Raw genomic sequence first — 27,899 nt, forward strand, 5'->3', positions numbered from 1 at the left:
ATACCACCACTTCAGCTAGCTGAGAAATGAAATAAAAATATCAGATGTGTACCTCCCATAGACCTCCATTTTCTAATTTGGTCCATCATCGAGCCCTCTCAAACAGCAGTTCTACTCCACAAGGCTATTTGTCCCAATGTTCTGGGCCTGCTAACACCAAATTTACAGATGTACCTAATTAGAGCAGAGCAAACTGATTGCCATTTTTGGCAGTATCACTATAGATGGTCCTTTATTCTTTCTTTATTCACTTTTTTTATTTGCAAAATAAGAAGTTGCTCCCAAAAGAAAATATCTTTAAAGGGTCAACTACAAAGCAAGGCCAATATATGAGGTTTTATTATGATAGCCAAAATGCTTCTTTGTAACAAAAATATTCTCATGTTTTATGAAATATTTTGATTTTTCTCTTGGTAATCGTCATTGAAATTGCTGATACATGATGTAAAAGTAAAGAAGAGCTTTTGAAAGATTCTCCTAGGCAAGAATGGCTGTCTCCCTCAGTCAGCAGTGACTTTTGACCTCCTGACCCTAGTCTCTCCTTATTCCCTAGTGTCACTGCAACCAAGAGAAATCACTTGGTACGAAATTTGGTAATAATCTGTCTACCCCTACCGTATTATAATTATTTGTATATATAGCTCTCCCTCCCACTGTCCTCGTTTAGAATAAAACACTTTATCTCATACATTTTATATCCCTAGTGTTGAGCATGATACTTGCACATAGTAGGCCTTGCAGAAATGTTTATGAAAACATTTAATATCACTGCAAAACCCTCTAGAGAGGAACAAGTCCGCTGTTTACTAGAATTTTATTTTCCAGGTTTTTCTAGACAAAATAAAACAGAACAGCAACATCCAACAACTCGTGCTTTGCCTCTGCAGTTCATTATTTTTCACATCCAGGAGACTAGCTAGTTGAGTCTCTTATTTCTTTGTGTCAAAGTTTAAGACTTTCGAGGCAGACAATGAGCTTCTCGAGGGCAGGAATCACATCTTATTTATCTCTGTACTCCTAGTACCTGATTATGGAATATGAGCTCAATAAATGTCTGCTGAGTAAATGCATTATTAAATTGATCCACAGTGTATTTTCCATACTGGCTAAAAATAATTTCTAATATTGCACCCATAATCCACATAGAAAAATCCTGAAATATTTGTCCCACTAGTGTTTATAAGGCAATTTGGTGCAGAGCAGTGATACACCAAATTGAATTCAGTTCCTAAGTCCCATGTAGAGTAAAATCTGAAGATAATATGTTTTTAAAAAAAAAAAAAAAAAAGAGGAAAAAAGAAACCCCAGCTAGAATACTTTCTGAAAACCCTTGCCTTAGCATGACCAGAGCAAATAGGTGGAGCTGAGCGGCCAAGCACTTTTATATTGAGAGGATAAATGAGCAGTGATAGGGCCACAGAAGAGCCAGAAGAAGTTCAACTCCTTGTAAACTCTACATTTTCTGGGCAAATTAAAGTTCTCAAGAGGAAGTCCTACCTTTCTATTTTGGAAGTGGTTTTAAAAAGATGTTTGTGAAGTCTTTGGATCTAGTTCCCTTCAGCAATATACAGATGAAATTTTCTCAGCTTGTAAGTTGAAAGATGATTTTTCTAACTGGGATCTGAAAATCCACCTGCATCTTACTCACTGCTTTTTTTTATAGCTCTCCCTTTCAGTGACTAAGATTCTTTGATATGAATGTAATCAACATAAATTTCGTTAAGTTACTTGAAGTTAAAGTCGGTATGAAGAATGGATTAAGGTTAAAAAATAGTTACAAATATAAGATAATAATATAAATAGGAAAGAGAACTGGAGCAAACTAATTTTTCAAAAATAAACTATAACCATAGACTGCATCTAACTTCTACAGTTTAGAAATCTAATACTATATAGTTTGAATTTGCCTATTAAATGTTCTAAATTTTAAGAGAAATAGGATCTCAAAATATTCTCCACAGACTACAGGACATAAAATCTCCCCATTTGCTAAGCCATTTCAGCCATCTACCTTAAGCACTTAACATCCTTCTCCTGCTTCCCTGGCCCACTCCCACCCAGATTCATCTTTGGATTTTAGAGAATGATATAATGAACTCCATCATTAGTGGCCTATTAACTTTGAAAAAGGGACTCTCTAAAGCATCAATAACAAACACTTTCAACTATTCTCTTGTGATAAAAAACCACAATACTCTGGGTCTTACTCTGGGTCTTGACAATCTTTCAAACAGATGAGTAAACACAGAATTTTTAAATTAAGAGAAATAAAAGAAAGGACACAAAGTCCTTTATTTCCAATAAAAACATAAATGCCAGAACCATTTCAAAACAAAGTCATACCCACTTCATTAGAATGAAAATTAATCTACATTTTCTCCTGGCATAAAGGAAACACAGGGCTAGAAAGCTTTGTTCTGAGACTCCCACACTTCTTATTTCAATTTGTACTTTCCATCTGATGACAGCATTCTCTGAATGTAGGGAATATTTCCCTCATCATAGAAACTTCCTGACTGGTAATCTAGGAGGAAAAAAAATCACTCTTGGCTCCCAATCCAATAGCCTAGCAATGGTAGAAAGACGACTCCCTAAGATAGTAAGATGGTTCTGAAACTGATAATACTTCATTTACCCCAAAACATAGAATCAATCAGGGTCTGTATTCTTGATATTATTCTGTTTAGGAAGCAGCTTGTCATTTGGGATGTATTAAAAAAAGTATCTGTGACAAATGAGTTCCTGCTATAGGCAGACGGAAGAAAAATTATTTCATGTATACTATATTTTGAAAATCCTCAGAAATTAAGTTTAGTAAGGCAAAATAATCCCAGTGGATTCCACGATTATTTGCCTCGAGTAAACATATTTAACAACAAACTACATCCAAGAATATTTATCACAATAATGATATTCAACTATCATTTAAAGTAAGCCTTCAGAATATGCAATGAAAATCCAAATACTTCTGATAGAGCTCACTGTTTTCCACAGAAGTTAATAATACCATTGGACAAATTATATTTTGAAAAGACCAAAAATAAGTAACCAGGATTTTAGAAATAAGAACCAAAGCTTTTCATACTAAAATTACCAACACAATGGTGAATAGCTTACATTGATTTTTTTAATAACTATAGAATCAAATATTTGGATGCTAAGTTAAACTAGTCCCTGCACTCATCAGATTACTGTTCTAAATTAAGTAAATCATTGTTGGGAAAAGGGTATATTTAAACTGAAACCAGTCAGTTAAATAAAGAAACAACCCAATGAATCATTGTAAATTCCTATGCCAATAAGATAAAAACTCAAACTTGGCTCTAATGTACTCAAAACATCTGTCTGTACTTCTGTTACACTCAGAGTCTTTGTAAGTAAGAGGCAGATAATTATGAAACAAGTTCCCTTTTATAACTTATATATAAATATGTGTAACAACTGAGCAATTTTAAACATTAGTGGAATATTATGTCAGTAACAACAAAATACACTAAAACCATAATTAAATATTTAACAGAAAAAAATTAAGTATAGATTATTATTGAATTCTTTTATGTGACTCCTGAAAAACTAAAACACTATACCAACTTTAAAAAAATACACTAGATTTTCCTTTTGATATAATCAGAATCATTAAAAAGAATCTGTTTTAAGGGGAAAGCAATGTTATTACAAAAGCCAAAGATAAAATGATTAAAATTAAGGAAGATACTCACAGTATGAAGATTTAAGAATTAACTGACACACCTATGGACAATTAATCTTCGACAAAAGAGGCAAGAATACACAATGGGGAAAAGACAGTCTCTTCAGCAAGTGGTGTTAGGAAAGTTGAACAGGTGCATGTAAACAAAGAAGCTAGGACACACCCTCACACCTTACACAAAAATAGACTCAAAATGGTTTAAAGACTTATAAATATAAGACAAGACACCATAAAACTCCTAGATGAGAATATAGGCAAAACATTCTCTGACATAAATGGTATCAATGTTTTCTTAGGTCAGTCTCCCAAGGCAATAGAAATCAAAGCAAAAATAAACAAATGGGACCTATCAAACTTATAAGCTTTTGCACAGCAAAGGAAACCATAAGCAAAATGAAAAGACAACCTATGGACTAGGAGAAAATATTTGCAAATGATGTGGCTGACGAGGGCTAATTTCCAAAATATACAAACAGCTCCTACAATTCAATAACAAAAAAGCAAACAACCCAACTGAAAAATGGGCAGATCTAAGTAGACATTTCTCCAAAGAAGACCTACAGATGGCCAATAGGCACATGGAAAGATGCTCATCATCACTAATTATTAGAGAAATGCAAATCAAAACAACAATGAGGTACCACCTCACACTTGACAGAATGGCAATCATTAAAAAGTCTACAAATAATAAATGCTAGAGAGGGTGTAGAGAAAAGGGAACCCTCTTACACTGTTGGTGGGAATGTAAATTGGTACAGCCACTATGGAAAATGTATGGAGGTTCCTCAAAAAACTAAAACAGAGTTGCCATATGATCCAGCAATTCCACTCCTGGGCATATATCCAGAGAAAACTCTAATTTGAAAAGATACATGCACCCCTATGTTCACAGCAGCACTATTTACAATAGTGAAGACATGGAAACAACCTAAATGTTCATCAACAGATAAATGGACAAAGAAGATGTGGTATACATACACAATGGAATACTCCTCAGCCATAAAAAAGAATGGAAGAATGCCATTTGCAGCAACATGGATACAACTAGAGATTATCATATTAAGTGAAGTAAGTCAGAAATAGAAAGACAAATACCATATGATATCACTTACATGTGGAATCTAAAATATGACAAACGAACATATCTATGAAACAAAAACAGACTCAAAATACAGAGGACAGGGCTTCCCTGGTGGCGCAGTGGTTAAGAGTCTGCCTGTCAATGCAGGGGACATGGGTTTGAGCCCTGGTCCCGGAGGATCTCACATGCCACCGAGCAACTAGGCCCATGCGCCACAACTACTGAGCCTGCACTCTGGGGTCCGCGAGCCACAACTACTGAGCCCACGTGCTACAACTTCTGAAGCCTGTGCACCTAGAGCCCATGCTCCGCAGCGAGCGAGGCCACCGCAGTGAGAAGCCTGCGCACTGCAATGAAGAGTAGCCCCGGCTCTCCGCAAGAAGAGAGAGCCCGCGCGTAGCAACAAAGACCCAATGCAGCCAAAAAAGAAAAAACAAAAAATACAGAGGACAGACTTGTGGTTGCCAAGGAGGAGGTGGGTGGGGGAGGGAAGGATTAGGAGTTTGGGATTAGCAGATGCAAACTATTATGTATAGGATAAGCAACAAGGTCCTACTGTATATCACAGGGAACTATATTCAATACCCTGTAATAAACCATAATGGAAAAGAATATATATATGTGTATATATATATATATATATATATATATATGTATAACTGAGTCACTTTGCTGTACAGCAGAAATTAAACACAACATTGTAAATCAACTATACTTCAATAAAATCTAAAAAATAAAAAGAATTAATTGATAACATATTATGGGAAAAGGGGGGAGCCCTCTAACAGTTCACCGTGACTTCACGGATGATTTAATATCACAAGTAACAGCAAAGGCTCAACTACCTCACAGCTTCTTGACAACCACTATTCTGCAGTCCAGTGGAAATGACTCTAGTCTAATAATGGAAGCTTCACTCTCCAATAACATGGCAGAAGATCAGTTTACAGTATACCATATGGATTTTAATCCATAACTATAGGCCCATTATTATACACACATTTTTTTAAAGCTTTCCAGATATGATCCTAAGTTTTCTGTTCAATGAAAAAAAGTGTATCTACCCATACAGTTGTGGGGATTAGAGACAATGTTTACAAAGCTTCTAGCACAGAGAACTTGCAGGGTATGTGGCACAATTACACGTTTTGAATATACTATGAAACTGCACATTAAACATCTTTAAAAAGAATGAAAAAAGCAAGACTTGAGGTAAAGATCTAACATCACATAGACCAAATTTAGTAACTAACATTCCTTTTTTTAAATTAACTAATTTATTTATTTATTTATTTTTGGCTGCATTGGGTCTTTGTTGCTGCAGGCGGGGGCTACTCTTCACTGCAGTGCGCGGGCTTATTGTGGTGGCTTCTCTTGTTGCGGAGCACGGGCTCTAGGTGCGCAGGCTTCAGTAGTTGTGGCACGCAGGCTCAGCAGTTGTGGCTCACGGGCTCTAGAGCACAGGCTCAGTAGTTGCGGCACACAGGCTTAGTTGCTCTGCAGCATGTGGGATCTTCCCGGACCAGGGCTCGAACCCATGTCCCCTGCATTGGCAGGTGGATTCTTAACCACTGCGCCACCAGGGAAGTCCATTAACTGACATTCTTTTGTACAGTGTTCTGTACAAAAACTTTCTTACATTGTAACAAAATCACCAAAGGTTCTAGTCAATATAGGAGCCAAATTAAAAACATAAATAAAGAAAACAGAACAAGTAATATTTACTGGCTGCCTACTACCACACACTAGGCATAATGCTAGAGGCATATCACAACAAATCTATAATATAGTTTTATTGATGAGGAAACTGAGGCTCTGACAGCTATTTATACAGCTATTCAGTGGCAGAGCTGGGATTCAGCAACAGGGTCTGAGTGATGGCAGACTATTTCCTTTCCACAGTACCACACAAAATTCAGAGAAAAGTATTGATAATTAAGAAATTCAGAAAGCATAAACAAAATAGGCAAGATAGTTGTTTTTGAAGCAAAGGAATTATTCTCACTTAAACATTAAGGGAACAACAAAAACACCAGTTTTAGATCATTGGAAAACTTAACTGAAAAATCTACATGGCAATTAGGCAAACAAACAAATAAAACAAGTCAAAAGCAACCATACCCCAATAAAAATTAAACAAAAAAAAAAGATTTAGGATCACATTTAAAAAACAAAAACAAGTCGGACGTAGCAAAACATCTACCATCAAGTTGCTTAATAGGTATACAAAGATACAGAAGGTATAGAAAGTTTTTTAGACTATGAAAACAGTAGCTCATGTATTAAATTTCTTCATAATCTAAAATTTAAGATATTTCTTTTTCTATAAAAAAGAAGAAATCATATTTATTTTTATTAATGTATAACTAACAGGCCATGAAGTAATTTTGCTATTTGTAAAACAAGTGCCACTACATATTTGCAATTTATAAGTAAAGCATGATTTCAAACCAAAATACAAAGCAAAACAAAATTTCATCTTGGCCACTGTGCTCCTTGCATCACCTGGAGAGGTACTCCTCAGAGCAAAAAGCCAGAATCTCCATTTTCTAGGTAATTTAGAGGACTAAACACTGCCAATCAAAGCAAGGGCTACTATTTTCCAGCAATCCAAAACTCAAGTTATGCTTCCAGATAATGAGAGTTTCGTTGATTTATCATTTAAGAACTCAATCATGCAACTAGAGATTCTCATACTAAGTGAAGTCAGAAAGAGAAAGACAAATACCATATGATATCACTTATTTGTGGAATCTAAAATATGACACAAATGAACCTATTTACAAAACAGAAACAGACTCATGGACATAGAGAACAGACTTGTGGTTGCCAAGGGGGTGGGGGGGTGGGGAAGGGATGGACTGAGAGTTTGGGGTTAGTAGATGCAAACTATTACATATAGAATGGATAAAGATAACTATATTCAATATCCTATGATAAACCATAATGGAGAAGAATACAAAAAATGAATGTATATATATATATGTATAACTGAATCACTTTGCTGTATAGCAGAAATTAGCACAACATTGTAAATCAACTACACTTCAATTAAAAAAAAAAAACTCAATCATCCAGATTATCTATAGCCAAGTCTGAATTCCAATCTTTTATTTTTCCTCTCTGCCAATCAGCACGTTCCAGATCAATACAACTCTCACCTGAGTTGGTTTGTAAGTGTTCTAATATTTGATATAATCAAGCAAATCAGAAAGGTAAGCCAGAAGAGAAAATTCATAGTACATTCTAACCATTTGTACAAATAATTTTCAGGAACTCAGCAGCACAACTGATTTCACTAGCAAGGATGACCTAGACGTGACCATTCATTAGCAAGGATGACCTAGACATGACCATTCTGTTGATCCATACTGCAGTTTTCTGTCACTGAGTTATTCTGCATCAGTGATGATGTAAGAACAGCAGAACACATAAGTAAAAATGTAACCCTGCAGCACCAAATTTACAAAAAATGTAATAAAGCAGGTTTTCACAAAGGAAAACAAAGATGATAGGGGAAATGCTGACTACAGTCCTCCCTGGGTTGAAAAGAAGGTGTAATTTCCTTCCTCAATCAATTTCACTAGTCAGTTAACTAACCATCTTGGTTCTGATTTAAGGGTTGGACCTACTCACTGTCTGAATCACCAGACAGAAAGGAATGGCTAACACTAAAAGGAAAGAAATATAACAAATTTTTAAATGTGTATAATACTTTCAAATCAGGGGAAAAAGACAGTAAAAACAATAGCTGCTTTCAATTTTTTTTCTGATTTTAAAAGTAATAGTTACAGAAAATTTGAAAAACACAGGTCTGTATAAAGAAAAAGCAAGTCATCAGCAACCCCACCAGAGATAATTAAATATATACATCAACATGTAAACAGTTATTTCTTTAAAAAAAATGTGGGTATGTGCTACAAATCCAGAATTAAACCTCTTCTCATCATTGGTCCAAACTACCCATCATCTCTTGACAGGGTTATTACAATAGCCTCTTAACTCCATTCTCCCAACCCTGCTCCTCTCCAGTCTATTCTACACAAAACAGCCAAAATGATCTTTTTAAACATCAATCATATTTCATTTCTCTGCTCAAAATCCTACAACGGCTTCTCATCTTCAAATCTTAAAGGCCAAAGTGCTTACAACAACCTATAAGATAACTCTAATGGCCCTCCGTTTTCACCCTCAGTCTTCACTTCTCTTACCTTATTTCCTACACTCTTTCTCCCTTGGTTTATCTGTGTTGGCTACACTGACCTCCAAGCTCCTGCTGGAACACATACACATCTCTGCCTGAAGTCTTTGGACCTGTAGTTCCCTCCATCAGGAATACTCTTCCCCCAGATAAAAACATTGCATTCTGTCTCTCTCCTTAGCTTTTTTCAGGTCTCTATTCAAATGTCACTTTTCAGAGACTTCCCTGACTCACCTTACATAAAATAGCAAACTTCCTGCTCCCTTTCCTTGGTATTCCCTATTTAAATTACCCTGTTATATTTTTCTCCAAAGTGCTATCACTGACAAATTATTTGTTTATTGTTCTGACTCTCCAGACTAGACTGTAAGTTCCATGAAGTCAAAGAAAGGGTCTGTTTTGGGTTTTCCCCCACATAGCACTATACCTCTAAATTCTAGAACAATGCCTGGACTGTCACTAAGTATTTGTGAATGAATGGCTGAATAACTGCATGAGTAATTGGGATCAGAGTGTACCTAAAATTTATACTCATCTTTTGTCATTTACTACTATCTGGTAAAGCATTCCTAATTTTTGCATAGCATTCCATTATAGATATAAACCACAGTATATTCAATTTTCTATTTTGAATATTTAGGTTGTTTCTAAATTTATATCATAAATATCCTTATATATAGTTGTATATCCTTGCATATACCAAATATCCTTGAATATATATCTCCTTGCACAGCTTTGATAATTTCTCTAGGATAAATTATTTTAAGTAAAATTGTTGGGTCAAAAGGTACGAATATCAAAAAAAAAAAAAAGGTATGAATATCATGAACGCTTTTAATACATTTTTCTAAACTATCCTAGAGAACAGCTGTATCAATTTATTCTACCCCTAGTGATATAGGACTACTACATTTCTCCTCACCAACAATGAGTATTTGGGTCCGTTTTTACCAAAACACAAAAGCCAATTATTTTTCCTGAACCAAAAAAGTCACCATAGTCATCATACAATATTTTCTGTTTAATTTGTTTTATTCTATTAAAAATTTTTTTAAATAGAAAAGTTTGAGAAAATATAAATTTTATTAGTTAATGACAGTGGCTGTTTCCAAGCATCATCTTCCACACTGGTATTTTCAGTTTAAAAAGCTTTAGAGATCTGGTAGATTTTAAAAGGTATCTCAATTCAAAAAAAAAAAAACCATGGTACCTCGTTGTTTTTTCAATTTTTTTGTTTGCTAACGAGATTGACAATGGTTTCCCATGTTTACTGGTTGTTTCTATGTTTTCTTTGACAAACTGCCTATTCATCACTGCTCACTTTCCTATTCAGGTATTCACTTTCTCACTGACTTGTGAGAGCTCTTCTTGCGTTAAACGTGTTATATTTTTATCTTGTGGCATACATATTTATTCATAGTTAACATCTGCCTTTTAATTTTGTTAATGGTATTTGAAACACATTAATTGTTTTGCGCAGCCAAATCAAGCATTTTTATATGTGGTTTCTTCATTTCATTTTACATTTGAAAGAACCCTCCTGCATACAACCTACATGCTATCATGTCTCTGATTGGGTGGAATTCTGGGTATTTTTTCTTCTTTTTGCTTATATAATTATTTCCTTTAATAAATAAATTTTTTTTTTTAATGATTGCTTCTATTTATTTATTTATTTTACTTTTGGCTGCGTTGGGTCTCTTCGTTGCTGCACGCGGGCTTTCTCTAGTTGTGGCAAGTGGAGGACTACTCTTCGTTGCGGTGCGCAGGCTTCTCATTGCGGTGGCTTCTCTTGTTGCAAAGCATGGGCTCTAGGCGCATGGGCTTCAGTAGTTGTGGCATGTGGGCTCAGTAGTTGTGGCTCACGGGCTCTAGAGCGCAGGCTCAGCAGTTGTGGCGCACAGGCTTAGTTGCTCATGTTAGTTGCGGCATGTGGGATCTTCCCAGACCAGGGCTCGAACCCGTATCCCCTGCATTGGCAGGCAGATTCTTAACCACTGCGCCACCAGGGAAGTCCCTAAATATTTTCTTAAATGTTAAAAATAGGAAAGGCTTTCTCTACTACTTGATCATATATTTACATACATATTTCCTCAAATTCTTCTATTCCATTATGAGAATATTGTATTACCTTATCCATCCAAAATCTTAGTTTATGATGTGAAGTATGATTATAATTTTATAGTCTTCCAATTTCTAAACCAATTTTCCTAGCACCATTTGTTAACCAATTCATTCTTTCTCCCAATGAATTGAAATGACATCATTATCATATACTAATATGTCTTTTTTCAGAATTGTAGCTTGTTCTATTACGGTCATTATCATATGGTTTTAATTACTGCAGGTTCATAAAAATCTGGTAGTGCAATTCCAACTTTATAAAACTATTCCTTCAAAAATGTTGCCTTAAATTTATTCTTCTAGGTCCATTTCAGAAAAATTTGTTAAATTTCCCTATGCACTCCACCTCTGGATCAAAAAAAGTTGGTTAGGATTTTGACTAGGATTACATTAAATCACGGAGTTGGAAAGAATCTGTATAATACTGAGTCTTCCTAATCAGAAACATGTTTAATCTTTCTACTTATTCAAGTCTCTTTATATTCTGATGTAAAATTAAGTTTCCTTAAAATAATTCCTATACTTTTTGGGGTTTTTTCTCTCTAAATACTTATGGGATTTCTTTTTCCCATTACAGTTTCTAACTAGGTATTGCTAGAATACTGAAAAATCACTAATTTTGGTATGCTTAGTTGGTAAACATCCATGTAACTTAATATTAGTTCAGATAGGTTTTCAGGTAATTTTCTTTAGATTTTTAGGTAGATCATTGTATCACCTGTGAATAATGATAATTCTTTCTTCTCTTTTCTAATGATCATACCCCAACGTGTAATCTTTCTGGTCCTCACTACCCTTTATTCCAGGATGAAAGCCTCCCATCTTGCCAGCTTTCTACCTGTTGCTCCTGCTTGCTCTTGTCCTCAGAAGTGGAGCATATTTAGTAGGATATACTTAGCATCACTTCCATTTACAACCCAGGTAGTCTGCTCTTTCATGGGAGAATTTAGGAATTGGCTCTCTGTACCTACATCAGTTCAGTTCCTTTTATACTGTCACTAGTAGAAATGCCTCCAAATCTGAAAAGTCCAGTAGGATACAGTTTCATATTTGTTTGTATTAATTTTGGGTCAGCAATGTTTTCTTCTATTATTTCTCTGAACAATGCATCTGCTGCATCTCTTTCTCTCTGAAAGCCCTACAATTTGTACATTTTATCTCCCGACCTATCCTTCCTTTATCTTATTTTCCGATCATTTTCATTGTCCCATCTTTTGCCTTTGTAGTTTGGAAAAGATTTCACAAGTTTGTCTTTCTGTAGTGTCTAATTTGTTATCTACTGCATCCATAGCAGATTTTAACTTGGTCACTATAGTTTTCATCCCTTCAGAATCCTTTCAGATTGCTCCCTTCTCACAACTGATATTCAGCTTTCACACCTCTTAATGACAATGTTTCTGAGAACAAAAACCTCACTAGATTGCTAGGTGGGAGATCCAGCAACCAGGATGGAGGTTGGAGACGGTGGTGTTGGTAGCTGGGAACTTAGTAACTAGACCACTTATATGGACAGGCTCCTTTTAGGGAGGTACTAGAGACAAACTCTGGATCTATGAACACTGCTTACAAAGTATCAATACTTCTGGTCCAAGAGACCAGAGAGAAATTTAAGTGTTGTGCCTTGTAGGACCATTCTTCTAGACTTGGCCCCTCCCAAATGAGGAGTTCTCTCTCAGGAAGGTTCTCCTCAGGTGTACTTCATCAATTACTTCTTTCATTCATCAACAATGCTGCTTAACAAAAATTATTCTGGGTTTTTTGGCATATGAGTGGCATCAAGCTTTAGTTTCCAACACGTATGCAGGTATTTCCCCATCCATCTATTCATCTATTGGTTTTTTCAATGGGAACTTAGATGTGTAAAGATTGGAAGGTGTGTTTTGTCTGCTATTTTGCCCAACACTATTATCTGTATCCTTGCCACTATACAATAATATACTTTTAATTAATCCATGCTTCTAGGTAATATTTTCTGATTTCCATTTCACCAATTCAAAGGGACTTACCAACATGTCATCCCTCACACCCCAATCATCACACTTCAGGATACAAATGCCACACAAATAACACCCCTTCCTAAGGGATCTTTTACCAGGTCAGGTACGATGATGAACTGGTGAGATCCCAGAAAGCAAGGTAGAAAGAATAACAGTGACCAAGGAGGGCTACCATGAAAGACTGCATGACCAGAGATAACTTCTCACAGATGAAGCAAAGAGGTCTCCTGATAAAAGAGATAACCACACAGTACTGCATCCACTTGCCCTACAACCAAAGAGCTTCAGGAGCAGAGGGTCTGCTTCATCCACATCTGTATGACAAGAACCATGCTTGACACAAAGAATCTAATCATTCACAGCTTGCTGAGCTAAACTCCACATGGCTGGTAGGCCAAGGTATTTGGTAATGAGGGCTCACCTTCACAGTCTCTCATCAAAAATCTCCCTTTATAGAGAACTTTACTAGGAACAATGGCAGCTTTTCCACTCATGAGTCCCTTCTCAGTGGAGGACTGATAGCAACCTGTTTTGGTTTTATCTTATTCATAGACAAATAATTTGGGAGCTTACTAATCATGCCCATAAAAGCAACTCTTCAGGCCAATTAGGTGGCCACATTGCTTACATGGAAAATGGTCTGTGAGCCCTCATGCACAGCTCAAAGGAGTATAAACTGTCTAGTCTTTCTACAGAGCAATCTGGTAATACTTAGCAAACTTAATAATGGAAACCCAAAAACCCACCAATCCCACTCTTCAGTATATATCTCCATAAAATAAAACGAAGATTATTACTGCAGCATTGTTTACAGAACATAAACATCAGTAGGGGAGTATAAGTAAGATGGATACGTAGCATGCATGGATAAGAGTATGCACATAGGATACAACAGTCAGAAGTAAGGAACCAGAATTACATACAGCCACAGGATAAATCATTTAAATGCAGGGCTGAATTTTTTAAAAAAGAATAAAATAAGATGTACAGTCAATGCCACTTATGAAAATTACAAACTATACACAGAAAACACTATGTATTTTCCAAAGATATAGAAAGATCTAAAGACGTATATTAGGGATGTCCCTGGTGGCGCAGTGGATAAGACTCCACACTCCCAATGCAGGGGGCCTGGGTTTGATCTCTGGTCAGGGAACTAGATCCCACATGCATGCCACAACTAAGAGTTCACATGCCACAACTAAGGAGGCTGCATGCCACAACTAAGGAGCTGGCAAGCCACAACTAAGACCCAGCACAACCAAATAAACAAATAAATATTTTAAAAAATAAAATAAAAATGTATACTAACTAGATTAGAGTGGGTGCTTATGGGAGGAAGCAAAATGAGTAGAAACAGGGAAATGAGTGGGATGAAGACAACAAAATAACCAATCAAGACATGGGTCTAGCCCTTGGGATGCCAGAAGTGAGAAGCATGATTCTTCTCCTAAAGTTTGGGAAATAGGTAGGGGAGAAAAGGAAATCCAAATAAACTCAACTGGGACAATATATTCATAAGAGCTCTACTTAAACAAAAAACTGTTCTAAGTATGCTAAGACAAAATTAATATAATTTATTTTAAAAGGAGCCAGGAATATTTTACATATTTGAGAGAAAAATTCAGTAAATATTGATTTTTTTTAAATCAAGAAAGTATAATCATTAAGATTATAATCAATAATCTAAAGCAACCATATGACCAAACTGACCAAACTGAGAATTTGATGATTTGTCTGAAATTAATAGGTCTATAACATCCTGAGATTAATCTGAGTACAACACCTGCCATATAAAGACCCTGAAGATAAAATCCCAAACAGGGGATACACTATAACCTGGCACAGAGAATCTACACAAACTCAATTTTTAATTTACACACTTGTCATAGAAATCATGTTACAAAATGTTTACCACAGACCAATTCCTGTGAATGAAATAACATCTAAAACCATGGCATCATGTAGAAAATGAACTTTAGAAAATTCAGTAGGAAAAAAGTCACTGTTCAGTACCCCTTTATTAGTATAACACTGATACAAACACCGTCTTAAACAGAAGGGGTGGGGAGAAAAAATCTGGAACACATTTCATCCTTGAAATGGACAAAGAGGAAGAAACTATTTTAGCATTTCATGCAACAGAGCTGAGCAGGAAGAGCAAGAACTTAAAAAATCACTTCCCTTGGCATATTGGTCTATTCTCATTAAATTACAACTGAATCTGCCAATGATGCTGTACAATATAATAGATTCTTCAGGATGTCGTTAGCAAAATAATCTGGATTGGACGTGCCATTACACAGCTTTCTGAAACCTATAATAAATGATCTGGGGGAAGAGGGAGGTCATTATTTTTCAAATGTACAAAACAGTAGAAATTTCAAGCTTTTTTTGCTACTGAACCCAAACTATACACCAAAGGTTGTAAAATGAGCAACAATAATCAAATCAACACATGCACAATTAATACAACAGACAAAGGGAGTAGCCTTCTCTAAACACTGCAATCCTGTGTGATGCAGATTTAATTTAGGCCACAGACAATTCTACAAAGATCTGACAGCTTCTGCTTTGACTGGATGAAACTTGCTGCATACATCAGCATAAATAGTTAGGTTCAACCCTACCTACACCAAGCAAAATCAAGTAACTTTCCTAAAGCTGAGAGAGGAAGCTACAGCTTTACCTCCACCTTGAATTGTAGGGATCTTCTGATTTATCCTAGAAATGGTGCTCTCTTTCAGAAACTGATGATTATAGTAAAGAAAACCCACAGCTTAAAAAGAGCCCCCAGAAAGAAATCTATAAAAGGTAGGCTCTCCAACTAGAAGCACGCTTTAAATAATTAAGTCTTTCTGGCTTCAGGGTAGCTGTGGAACACCATATGAGTGATCTAATGTCACTTGTGTTTGCATTCTAAAAACCTCACACACACACACACACACACACACACACACACACACACAAAATTCCTAAAACAAAAAATAGCTTTTTAGAATCACTTCAGTACACCTCTAAAAAACACATCCTATAATAAAGTTTAAATACAATGTTTGAGGGTTGAAAAATGTAATCCACAGGTCAGAACTAGTCTGTCTATACTAATATAGGAAACCAAGATAAAATACAACTGTTGATAAATTAATTCTTTAACATTAAATTGCTCACTAATTAAAGAAACATTCTTTCCTACGGTAAAAAAAAAAAAAAAAAAAAAAAAAATCCCCTAAATCGCAAAAACAATGCAGAGTTTTGAAATAAACAAATTGCTGAAATAGGTGTAACATACACAATGTTGGGGGTTTTTTAATATTTATTTATTTATTTGGTTGCACCAGGTCTTAGTTGCGGCAGGCGGGCTCCTTAGTTGCGGCAGGCAGGCTCCTTAGTTGTGGCATGCGAACTCCTAGTTGCGGCATGCATGTGGGATCTAGTTCTTTCACCAGGGATTGAACCCAGGCCCACTGCGTTGGAAGCGTGGAGTCTTATTCACTGCGCCACCAGGGAAATCGCCATAATGTTGTTAATGTGAAATTTTGAAACTTGTAAAAACACCATATAATATGATACACAAATATTTAGTAAACTATAAAAACATGCATAGATTTGAAAAACACCAAATTCATAAAACTGATTACTTCTGAGACAGGGAGAGGGATGAGACTGGGAGGGATGCACAGCGGTCTCAACTACCTTGATTTTATAATCTGTATATTTATAAGGTAAACTGGTAATATTTTTTTGGCAGGCACTTTATATATTGGTCAATATGTTAGTCTTAATATGGATCTGCATGTTTCAAATACCTTATAATTTTTAAAAAATGAAAACAAAACACACAAAATTAACTCAAAATAGATCACAAACCTAAATGTAAAATACAAAACTAAAAATTCTGGAAAATAACAGGAAAAAAATCTAGGTGACCTTGGGCTTGATGATGACTTTTTTTTTTTTTTTAATTTTTTGATGTGGACCATTTTTAAAGTCTTCATTCAATTTGTTACAATATTGCTTTTGCTTTATGTTTTGGTTTTTTGACCGTGAGGCATGTGAGATCTTGTGGGATCTTATCTCCCTGACCAGGGATTAAACTTGCATCCCCTGCACTAGAAGGCGAAGTCCTAACCACTGGACCACCAGGGAAGTCCCTAATGATGACTTTTTAGATACAACACCAAAAGCATGATCCAAGTAATAAAGAAACCTGTAAGTTGGACTTCATTAAAATTAAAAACTTCTGTTCTGTGAAAGACATCATTAATGAAAAGACAAGTCACGCACTGGGAGAAATATTAGCAAAAGTAAATCTGATAAAGGAGTGTTACCCAACATATACAAAGAACTCAAACTCAACAATAAGAAAACAAAAACATGATTCAAAGTAGATGGGGGACTTCCCTGGTGGTGCAATGGATAAGAATCTGCCTGCCAATGCAGAGGACATGGGTTCGAGCCCTGGAAGATCCCACATGCCATGGAGCAACTGAGCCCATGTGCCACAACTACTGAGCCTGCACTCTAGAGCCCGTGAGCTGCAACTACTGAGCCCGCGCACCACAACTACTGAAGCCCATGTGCTGCAACTACTGAAGCCCGCACACCTAGAGCCCGCACTCCGCAACAAGAGAAGATACCTCAATGAGAAGTCTGCACACCGCAGTGAAGAGCAGCTCCTGCTTGCCACAACTAGAGAAAGCCTGCGGGCAGCAACGAGAACCCAACAAAGCCAAAAAAAAAAAAAAAGTAGATGGGACTTCCCTGGCGGTCCAGTGGTTAAGACTCTGTGCTACCAATGCAGGGGGCAAGGGTTTAATCCCTGGTCAGGGAACTAAGATCCTGCATGCCACATGGCGCAACAAAATATAAATAAATAAATTAAAAGTAGACAAAAGGCCTAAAGACACCTAACCAAAAAAGATATACACATAAAAAAATAAACACATGAAAAGATGCTCAACATCATAGGCCATTAGGGAATTGCAAATTAAAACGACGAGATACTACACCATACACCTATTAGAATGGCTAAAATTCAAAACACTGACAACACCAAATGCTGACAAGGATGTGGAGCAACAGGAACTCTCATTCATTGCTGGTAAGTATGCAAAATGGTACAATCACTTTGGAAAACAGTTTGGCAATTTCTTACAAAGCTAAACTGAGTCTTACTATATGATCTAGCAATTGCAGTCTGATTTGAGAACCAATGTCCACAAAAAAATCTGCACATGAACATTTATAGCAGCTTTATTCATAATTGCAAAAACCTGGAAGAAATTAAGATATCCTTCAACTGGTAAATGGATAAACTGTGGTAAATGCACACAATGAAGTATTATTCAGCAATGAAAATAAATGAGTTATCAAGTCACAAAAAGACACAGAGGAACCTTAAAGGTATATTGCTAAGTGAAAGAAGCCAGTCTGAAAAGACTATATTATATGATTTCAACTATATGACGGTCTGAAAAAGGCAAAACTATAGAAACAGTAAAAAGATGAGTGGTGGTATCAGCAGTCTGGGGGCAAGAGAGGGAGGGATGAACAGGTAGAACACAGGGGATTTACTGGGCAGTAAAACTATTCTGTATGATACTATAATGGTAGACCCAGGACATTATGAATTTGTCAAAACCCATGAAGGTGTACAACATAAAGAGTGAACCCTAATGCAAACTTTGGGCTTCAGTATATATAATATATCGATATTGGTTCATTAATGATAGCAAATGTACCACTATTCTGCTTCAACCTTAAATGAGTGTACTGCAGTTCAATTTTAGCACTAACCACTCAGAGTTATTCTAGAACCCACAAACCAAAGGGCATTATCCCAAACAAGACTGCACGTACTTTAGATGCCAGCCACACTTCAGGGGTCTCCAGGCCACCTGCATTTCTAATCAACTGGTCACAAATTCAGAGATTTCTATGATCACTTCAGTTTGATAACTTGCTAGGACAACTCCCATAACTCAGAAAAGCATTATACTTATGATTATAGTTTTATTATAAAGGATACACATATGGCAAGGTCCGAGATGGTCCTGAATGAAGGGCTTCCATGCCCTCTCCCCATGAGTGAGGGTGCATCATCCTCCCAACACATCAATATCTTCACCAATCAAGAAACTCCACTGGGCTTCCCTGGTGGCGCAGTGGTTGAGAATCTGCCTTCTAATGCAGGGCACACGGGTTCGAGCCCTGGTCTGGGAGGATCCCACATGCCGCGGAGCAACTAGGCCCGTGAGCCACAATTACTGAGCCTGCGCGTCTGGAGCCTGTGCTCCGCAACAAGAGAGGCCGCGATGGTGAGAGGCCCGCGCACCGCGATGAGGAGTGGCCCCCGCTTGCCGCGGCTGGAGAGGGCCCTTGCACAGAGACGAAGACCCAACACAGCCAAAAATAAATTAATTAATTAATTAAAGAAAAAAAAAGAGGTAAATGGAATTCATAATATCACCTCTCATTTATTAAAAAAAAAAAGAAAGAAAGAAAGAAACTCCACTGAGCTTTGGTGTCCAGAGTTCTTATTAGGGTTTCATTACATAGGCATAATTGATTAAATCACTGGCCACATGATTAAACTCAATCTCCAAACCCTCTCCACCTCCCCAGAAGTCAGACTGGCCCAAAGTCCCAACCCTCTAATCATGTGGTTGGTGTTTCTGGTGACCAGGCCCCATCCTGAAGTTACCTAGAGGAACACCATGAATTGCCATATTAGCATAACAAAAGCACATCTCATTCATCCAAAAACTAAGTTAATACCCTCACTGTGCAAGAATCTTCTCTTAATTTTTTGACGAAATATTAAAGCAGAGTTTAATGACACAAACTCTTTTAGCTTCCTGAGGCCAGTGATACAAAAGGGATGAAAGGAAGGGAGTACTGACTAGAAGGCAACTTTCAAGGGGAGCACATTTCACAACTAGCTCAGATTGGAAATCACATCAAATAAAAGTTATCAAAAAGAATCAAGAGAAACCAATGCCATGTTTGCTAACATTGAGGCATATGTCAATATAAAACCCAGAACTGGCATACTGTTAATATAAAACCCATCTAAATCCATTTTTTAAATGCATACACTGGTTACAGCACATAACAATGGTTATGGTCTATCATGATCAAGTGGAATCCATACTGAATGAATTAACAGTAGGGGAATAAAATGGAATGTAAATCAAGTTGCATTCTTTCCAAAACCTGCCCCTTTCCATAGAGTTAAGTGAAGGAGCAAGGACTCAAAAACTATGTCACAAACCAAAGCGTTGAGGGTCAAAAATTATATTTTATAGAACTGTCATTTTCCTCACCAACACCAATAAATAAGTTATTAAATCTATCCTTTTGGCATAATAAAGTCATTTCAATAGAACTAAAAGTTCTACAGTTTCAATGTCAACTCTTCTGAAAATAAACGTTGCTGCCATGCCTCATAATTCAAATTGCAGCAGCAGGTCATTATTCTGTTTTATTCTGTTGACACATTTTAACTCATTTTATAAACCAAGAATTTGTTTCTGTTCTATAATCCTAGAAAAAAATGTTTATGGGAAGGCAATTTCATTCTGCTAGGTTGACAGTGACAGTTCCTTGGGGGAGAGGCCAACTCAAGCAGGACTGAAGCAGCTGTTAGGAGCCAATTTTCCTACCTGTTAATTGCTTTTGTGACTAGGCTGCACCAGCTCAGACATCCACCTGGCAAGCAGTAGATAAATCGAAATAGTCATATCTCAGGAGTTTTGAAAATCAGAAGGCTTTCCCCTTTCCTCTGAAAGACTTTAACTAGGGAACAGAACAGCAAAGGAAGAGAAAAACGTCAAAAGTACATAAACATTAATTGCAAAAACACTCATTGTACCTTCCTGATTACCAAAAAATAAAGAAATAAAGAAAAGAAAAAGCTTAAAAAAAAAAGAATTTTATAAATAGCCAATGGAAAAAGCATTCATTTGGTCATTCAACAAATATTAACTGGAATGCCTACTATGGCAGACATTGTTCTAGGTGCTGGGGATACAGCATTAAACAAAACAGAATGTCTATGTCCCCAACAGAGGAGATAAACAAGAAATAAATAACTATCAGTTAGTCATTAGGTGCTAAGAAGAAAATAAAATATGGCCGTTTGATAGTGTTGGAGAAGCACTAATTTATAGTGAGTTGTCAAGGAAAACCTCTTTGAAGAAGGAACATTTAAAGCTGAGACTTAAAAATGACAAGAAGGATATAGCCAAGCAACAGTCTGGGGGAAAACGATTCCCACAGAGCTACAAGTAGTAGAAGTCCCTGAAGCTAGAATGACTTTACAGAACAGAAAAGAAGGCCTATGTGGTTGGAGTTTCATGAATAGGGTTAAGAATGACAGTAGATAAGGTCTCCTTCAAAATGCCACAGCCATTTCAAAGTCATCAGTTGGGAAGATAAAAATAAAACTGTGACCAATGAGCTATTCATGAGAACTCACTTTTGGACTAGTAATGACCACCAGGAAACTGTCAATAGAAAAAAAGAGAAACATGAGTTAAGGAATGTCCCAAGGGCAGAGGTTTCTGAATCACAAAGGATCAGCATCACAGTCTTAGCTGAACCAGTGTTTCAGTCACTCTAAGAGCAATAATATTCCAAGTAAGATCAATATCTAGGGCTGGCATGTTAAAACACAGAATTCATAAATGAACTCTAGACAGAAATGAATGTTTCTGGACATGCTTGTCCTAATCCCTGCCAGACCTACTTATTTCAGATAGTCCAGAGATAGATCTCTTTTTAAAATTTAAATATAAACAATGGATACCATAAAATAATACCTGCCTAGAACAGAAATTTTTGAAAAGTTTGCCATGGGTAATGCTTTTCCTAGAATCACAAATTAGGATTTTAAAAACCAAAAAAATTTAGTAAGTACTTAGATCACCTGTTTTCCCTCTATGGTAAGCACAAAATAAGTCTTTGAGTTTAAAAGCATCTATAACATTAGACGATGCTATATTTTAAAAATAAAATACATCTATTAAAATAGAACTCATCTTATTTGAAGGACAAACTATATGTTCCAGCACTGAAAGATTCCCAGATATAAGCACTGCTGTATAATGCCAACAAGATTTTTTGTAATGGTGCTATAATGTAAAAATTCCCGAACCAATGCTTACTGCTATTGAATAGACACATTTCTCTACAAAAGCATTTTGGTAAGGCTCTATTCATTTTGAGAAAAAAGAATAGAAAAATAATGGAGATCAAAAGCTTGCTTTAGATGAGGTATGTGGCAATGTGCCTTCAAGCCACATGCTATTAAAAAAAAAAGAACACTGGCATCTAGAATCCTACCTCTAACACTAAACTGAACCTCAGTTTTCCTCATCAGTAAAATGAGGATAATACCAACTACTTTCACAAGATTGAGAGGAAGATTAAATGAAACATAATAGGTGAAGATTAATGGAATCCAGTCTTACACGGTAATCACAATATCCATTAAAGGAATAGGGGCAAGCACATGTTAAAAAAAGAGAGAGAAAAAAATCATAAATTATAGGTTATAAGCAATAAATACAATGTAAATAGTACTCCTCCAGTTGAATATACTACAGGCCAAACTCCTCTGTTTTACCTATAAAGAAATAAAAGCTCAGAGAGGTTAAGTGACCAGCCCAAAGTTAAAAAGCAGGCAGAAAAGGGGCTAAAATCTTGCTTAACTACTAAATGTGGCATACATTTTATAGAGCACTTTCACATACAAGATCCAATTGATCTTCACTATGAGGTAGTTAATTTGACTCATGAGAAAACCCAAGGCACCAAAGTTAGCTAGCCAGTTAGTGATGGAACCACGAGTAAAACCAGGGACACTGAATACTGCTTCTCTTAAGACAGAGACTGAAAGCCTTTCTTACTCATAACTTGACTAATACAAAAAACTATGCCTTAGCAAGCAATCACATTCTTGTACTCAATTAATAATTATGTTAAAGTCATACTACAAAGACATAAATGTTTCCATTCTGTATTTAATAGAATCAATCAGCTTAACATAAAAATGCTCAAATCAAAGACAAGTTTTTTGACATATTTCCCAAACTAAAACCTCAGTAGATACTGGTTTAGTGCACGGCAGCAAGAATTATTTTTATTCTGTTTGTTCATAGATTATTTAAACAAGACAGCTGGGTTAGTGAGTTGCTGAATATTTTATCATAATCAAGCAGTACGTTGTTTCTATCATTGATGACCCCAATATTCACATTCTTAAAAATTACTTAATCCTTTAAATTGCCCTTTCTTTCATGTAAGATTCTGTAGTTAACCCGTAGGTCAATCAGTTCTTGTACTTAAGATGATTCACTTTCATAAAATAATTATGCTACAAGTACTGCATTATTATGCAGCTGAAGGGACAGGCTGGGAAACTGATTAAAAGGACTCAAGTAGAGATGAGCCAATTGAAAAATACAGCATCTAAATAATAGTTACATTTACAATATATTTTTCTGAATGTCATTAAAAATATATATACATCTGCTTCATATTCCAAATTCTTGCTTTAAAAGGGATCAAGCTTTGAAGGAAGATTTCTAGGTTTAACAAGAGAACATGGCACAGCAATGTAGGAGGTCAGAGCTCAGCTACCATGAAGGTTTTCAGACCGTTTGTGCAAATAAGAGCGTGTTCCCTGAGTTCCAAACAGGTCTCTGCTCAAAACCACTTTCAAAGATGTGAAAATGGAGGGCCAAATGCATAGAAGTAATTTCTGAGTTTTGCAACTAATAACTGGCAACATTATTTTTGGGTGAGTGAGAGAAAAGAACCATTACATTAACACACAAATGAGCAGCAATCACTCACACTACCTTCCTACAAATAAGAGAAGAATAAACATATAATTGGGGTGGGGATCAAGCACTTGAAATAGTTATGGCCAGAGATTACCATCAAAGTAACTGCTTAGCTCAGTTCATAAGACTTCACTTGGACTCATCAAGGATTGTCATCCAAAAGGCACAGCCTGAATGTACTAAGCTTTCTGGTGAATTGAGATTGTGCATACACCTTAAGGTACGTTGCTTGCCCGTCTTCTGAGCATTTTTAAAACTATATTTGATAATAATGCAATTTTGAATCCCTTTTACCTAGTGTTAATTTTATAGTATACTTTTTAGGTAGACAAAACACTCAGTAAATGTGTTAGAGATTCAATTGATAAAACAAGGCCCAGCTTGTGAAAAAGCAACACTACAGATAACACTTGATCCTCACAGCTTCCTCAGCCATAGCTCTAAAAAAGCCACACAATTCAGAATGATCATGCTGAAGCATCTTACGAATTAATACAGATAAATTCCGTATTAATCCATTTTGTTCTGTATTAAAATTATCTAAAATTGATAATTCGAAATTGACTGTTATGTAGCATAATCAATAATTGTACTACTCCATTCCTCAATCACCTTGGTTATGCAGGAGTTTACTGCAAACATAGTTCTCTAGAGCAATTCACATTTAAAGTGTTCCACTAATTACAGTCTTCATTCAACACACATTTATTAAGCACTTATTGTGTACCACACACTATCAGTACAGGAAACAGCATGCTGAATCAAATTAGCCCTTGCCTTTGGAGGCAGGGGGCATGGCTTACAGAAAGGCAAATATTACATAATGTAACAAGTGCTATAAAAGAAATGTGTACTAATCACTGAGCGTTAAAGGATTAGTAGGAGTTTGGTAAATATACTAGAGATTGCTCGTGAGGAGAGGGGAGTAGGACAGACCTACAGCCTGTGCAAAGTTGTATAGGTAGAAAAGAGTACTTGTTTGGCAGGGCAACAACAGAGCTCAATAATAGCAAAAGTAAGCAATGACCAGAACAGGGCACAAAGGATCTTCAACAAGCCATGTCAGGAGTTTAGCCTTTATCTAAATGAAAATGTGAAGCACTAAAAAGTTTCAAGCAGGGATGTGATAATGATTTTGGTTTAGAGAAATCCTTCTGGCTATACAACAAAAGGAAGGAATAAACTTGGAGGCAACCAAATCTAGTAGATTTATTAAAAGACTATTAAAATCACTACTACCCTTAGATCAAGGCAACAGGATCTGGCCTTCCTGTGGCCACACCTCTCTCCATGTAATGAGCAGAGAAAAGGGCCAAGAGGAAGTGTCACTTTACTTGGTCTCACCCCAAGAGACCACTTTCCACCGACCTGGAATCCCAGAACTCCTAGCCTAAATGGCAGAGCCCATTTCCAGGAAAGGTCCTCATGCAGGTATGTGCAACCCTAGGCCTGAAAGGTAGCCAAAGGGCAGTTGCTGAGGGAAGATAGGGGCTGTGGAGAAAGCTTAGACATTTTACCACAATTTTAAATATATATACGTATGTATATATATAATATTTGTAATATTGTATATATTATAAATAAACATTTAAGAAATATTTTATTGTGGTAAAATATATTTTATAATATATAAGTATATATATACCATAAGTATATATAATATATGCAATATTAAAATATTGCATATATTATATGCAATATTGAAAATTAGCAATTTCATACCATACTCATGTATAAATGAATATTTGTGCCTAGAAACCTAAGTTTTTTAATGATATATAGTCCTGATCTGAAATTTTAAATTTTTTAATTTTTTGAGAATTTCTGAAGTAATTCTCTGACAGACAGAAAATATTTCCCCTATAAAACAGACATACTAAAGTCAGGATCAACGACCTAGAAAGTCAAAGCAATTTGAAGATAGATAAGCCAACCAGGTGTTGATAACAGGCTGGTGAAACAAAAAAGAAAAATCATTTAGTGAAGGATTAATGTGTGGCTAAAGGCAGATATTTGTTATACACAAATGAGCTACTGTATTGCACAGCTCTTCTCATTAGTGTACAGAGATGCATTACCCTCGCATTAAATAAAGACTCAGTGAGCAAAACACTGTAGCAAGCATCTGTTGGCTAATGACAAAGAAAACCATAGACCCTTTGAGGCCAATTCCCATCCAGCTGTAAGCATGGAAGCAGCAAACACACCTACTGCTTTTCAATATCAATCTCAAATAACCATGAAAAAGAAGCTCCTCGGCTTTCATGTTATTTTGTGGCAAAGGCATTACAAGTATTAATTACATATGCTAAACAAGACACTTAGAAAAAGTTAACTCTAAATAAGCAGATATCGAAATATATAACTGCATTTTATTCTCATTCCACCTCTCTTTGTCTCCATATCCATAGTAAGGAGAATTGGCCTACAGAAGGCACTAAACAAAACTGTAAACTAGGCAAAGTTTGTCTTCTGCATCCAATCACTTACATTACCAGTTACTTTTTTCTGTCTTTATTTCACTACCTTCTCCTGCCTACCCTAAACCCAACATTCTTATATTTTCCAGGAGCTCTGCTGTTATGTTCTCTGAGGCCCGCCTTGGCCTCCTTTGCTCCTGTGTTGAATTAATTTATCTATATTTTTCTCAATGCATGTGACCTGATAAAAGAACAGCACCTGCAAACATCCATAACTCCTTTCCTTTTGCCTCTCCTTCCATCCAGGACTAATGCTTTCACCTAAGCTCAAGACCACACTCTCTCTTGCCTTCTCAGAAACCTTTTAAATACCCTTTATCTTACCAACGTATTCAACTTTCTCTCTTCACTAGTATCTTTCCTTCATTACATAAACATATTTAAGTCTCTACCTAAAAAAACAACAAAACCTTTAACTTAAAAGGCAAATAAATCCTACGATATGGAACTCACCCTATGGTGTCCTCCCTTTCGTCTCTGCCCTCACGCAAATTCCCTCTTCAGTCCACAGCAATACGACTTCTGCTAACACCATTATATTAATCCAAGAGTTCTTAACCTAGGGCAGTAGGGTCTGTGGATAGAATTCAGAAGATCCATGAACTTAGATGGCAAAATAAATTATTTCTTTATTTTCTCCAAACCTCTAAAATTATTAATATATATACTGTACTTACAAATTTACTAAATTACTATTGGCCTGCCACTATATCTTGTTGTGTAGTATGTTAAACAAGCACATATTACTTTATCACAATTTGTTTGGTAATGATATTTTAGTATAATTGCTTTCCTTTGTAATCCTATGTATTTTATTTTATCCATCTGTGGCATACTGTATTTTCCGAATATGCTGCAAAAATATCTCCCATTCCACATGCTCTTCTATGATGTAAATTTGCCACTTCCCCATAAAGAGGTAGAGCTTAATTCCCTTCTCCTTAAATCCAGAGTGGCACTTAACTTGCTAGTAACCAAGAGAGTGTGGTGGAAGTGACACTGAGTGACTTCTAATGCTGGTTAAGGAAAAGTCATGCAGGTTCTGGGACTAGGTTTGGGGTGATTTGTTAAACAGCGATTAACCAGCGATTACCAGAACATAATTCGGTACCTGGAACTACAGTACTAACATAACAAAAACATGGGATACTGGCTTTGGGATTGGGTGGTAGACACAAGGTGGAAGGGCCCTAAGAATCTCATTAGCAAAAGTTTGATGAGCCTGGAGAAGGCTATTGGAGAAGCCTTAAAGGAGAGTGAGTAAAATGCTCTCAGAAGCTGGAGGAAAGAAGACCCTTGTTATAAAGTGGCAGAAATTTTAACAAAACTGTTGCCTGTGCTAAGTTAAAAAGCAGAAAATGTTGATAATGAACTGTTACTTCTAGCTAAGGTAATTCCCAAGCAGAAGGTCCAAAGTGTCAACTGATTTCTTTTATATGTATAGTATTGTAGAA

At 36.2% G+C, this 27,899-nt stretch overlaps 1 protein-coding gene across 7 annotated transcripts in view; it reads right to left on the reverse strand.

Moving 5' to 3' along the window:
* PEAK1 (pseudopodium enriched atypical kinase 1) overlaps window positions 1-27,899 on the reverse strand; it is a 310,952-nt gene that overhangs the window by 212,513 nt on the left and 70,540 nt on the right. For 3 of the 7 annotated variants that reach the window (XR_009699356.1, XM_061180024.1, XM_061180022.1), the window contains exon 3: window positions 26,899-27,019. The exons of 3 other annotated variants lie outside the window; for them this stretch is intronic. The gene's annotated coding sequence lies outside the window, so the exon portion shown is untranslated. Of the gene's footprint in view, window positions 1-20,779; window positions 20,913-26,898; window positions 27,020-27,899 lie in introns of all 7 variants that reach the window. One more of the 7 variants, XM_061180023.1, reaches the window with a different exon arrangement.

The sequence above is a fragment of the Eubalaena glacialis genome, chromosome 2 (assembly GCF_028564815.1).
Source record: "Eubalaena glacialis isolate mEubGla1 chromosome 2, mEubGla1.1.hap2.+ XY, whole genome shotgun sequence".
Classification (NCBI taxonomy): Eukaryota; Metazoa; Chordata; class Mammalia; order Artiodactyla; family Balaenidae; genus Eubalaena; species Eubalaena glacialis.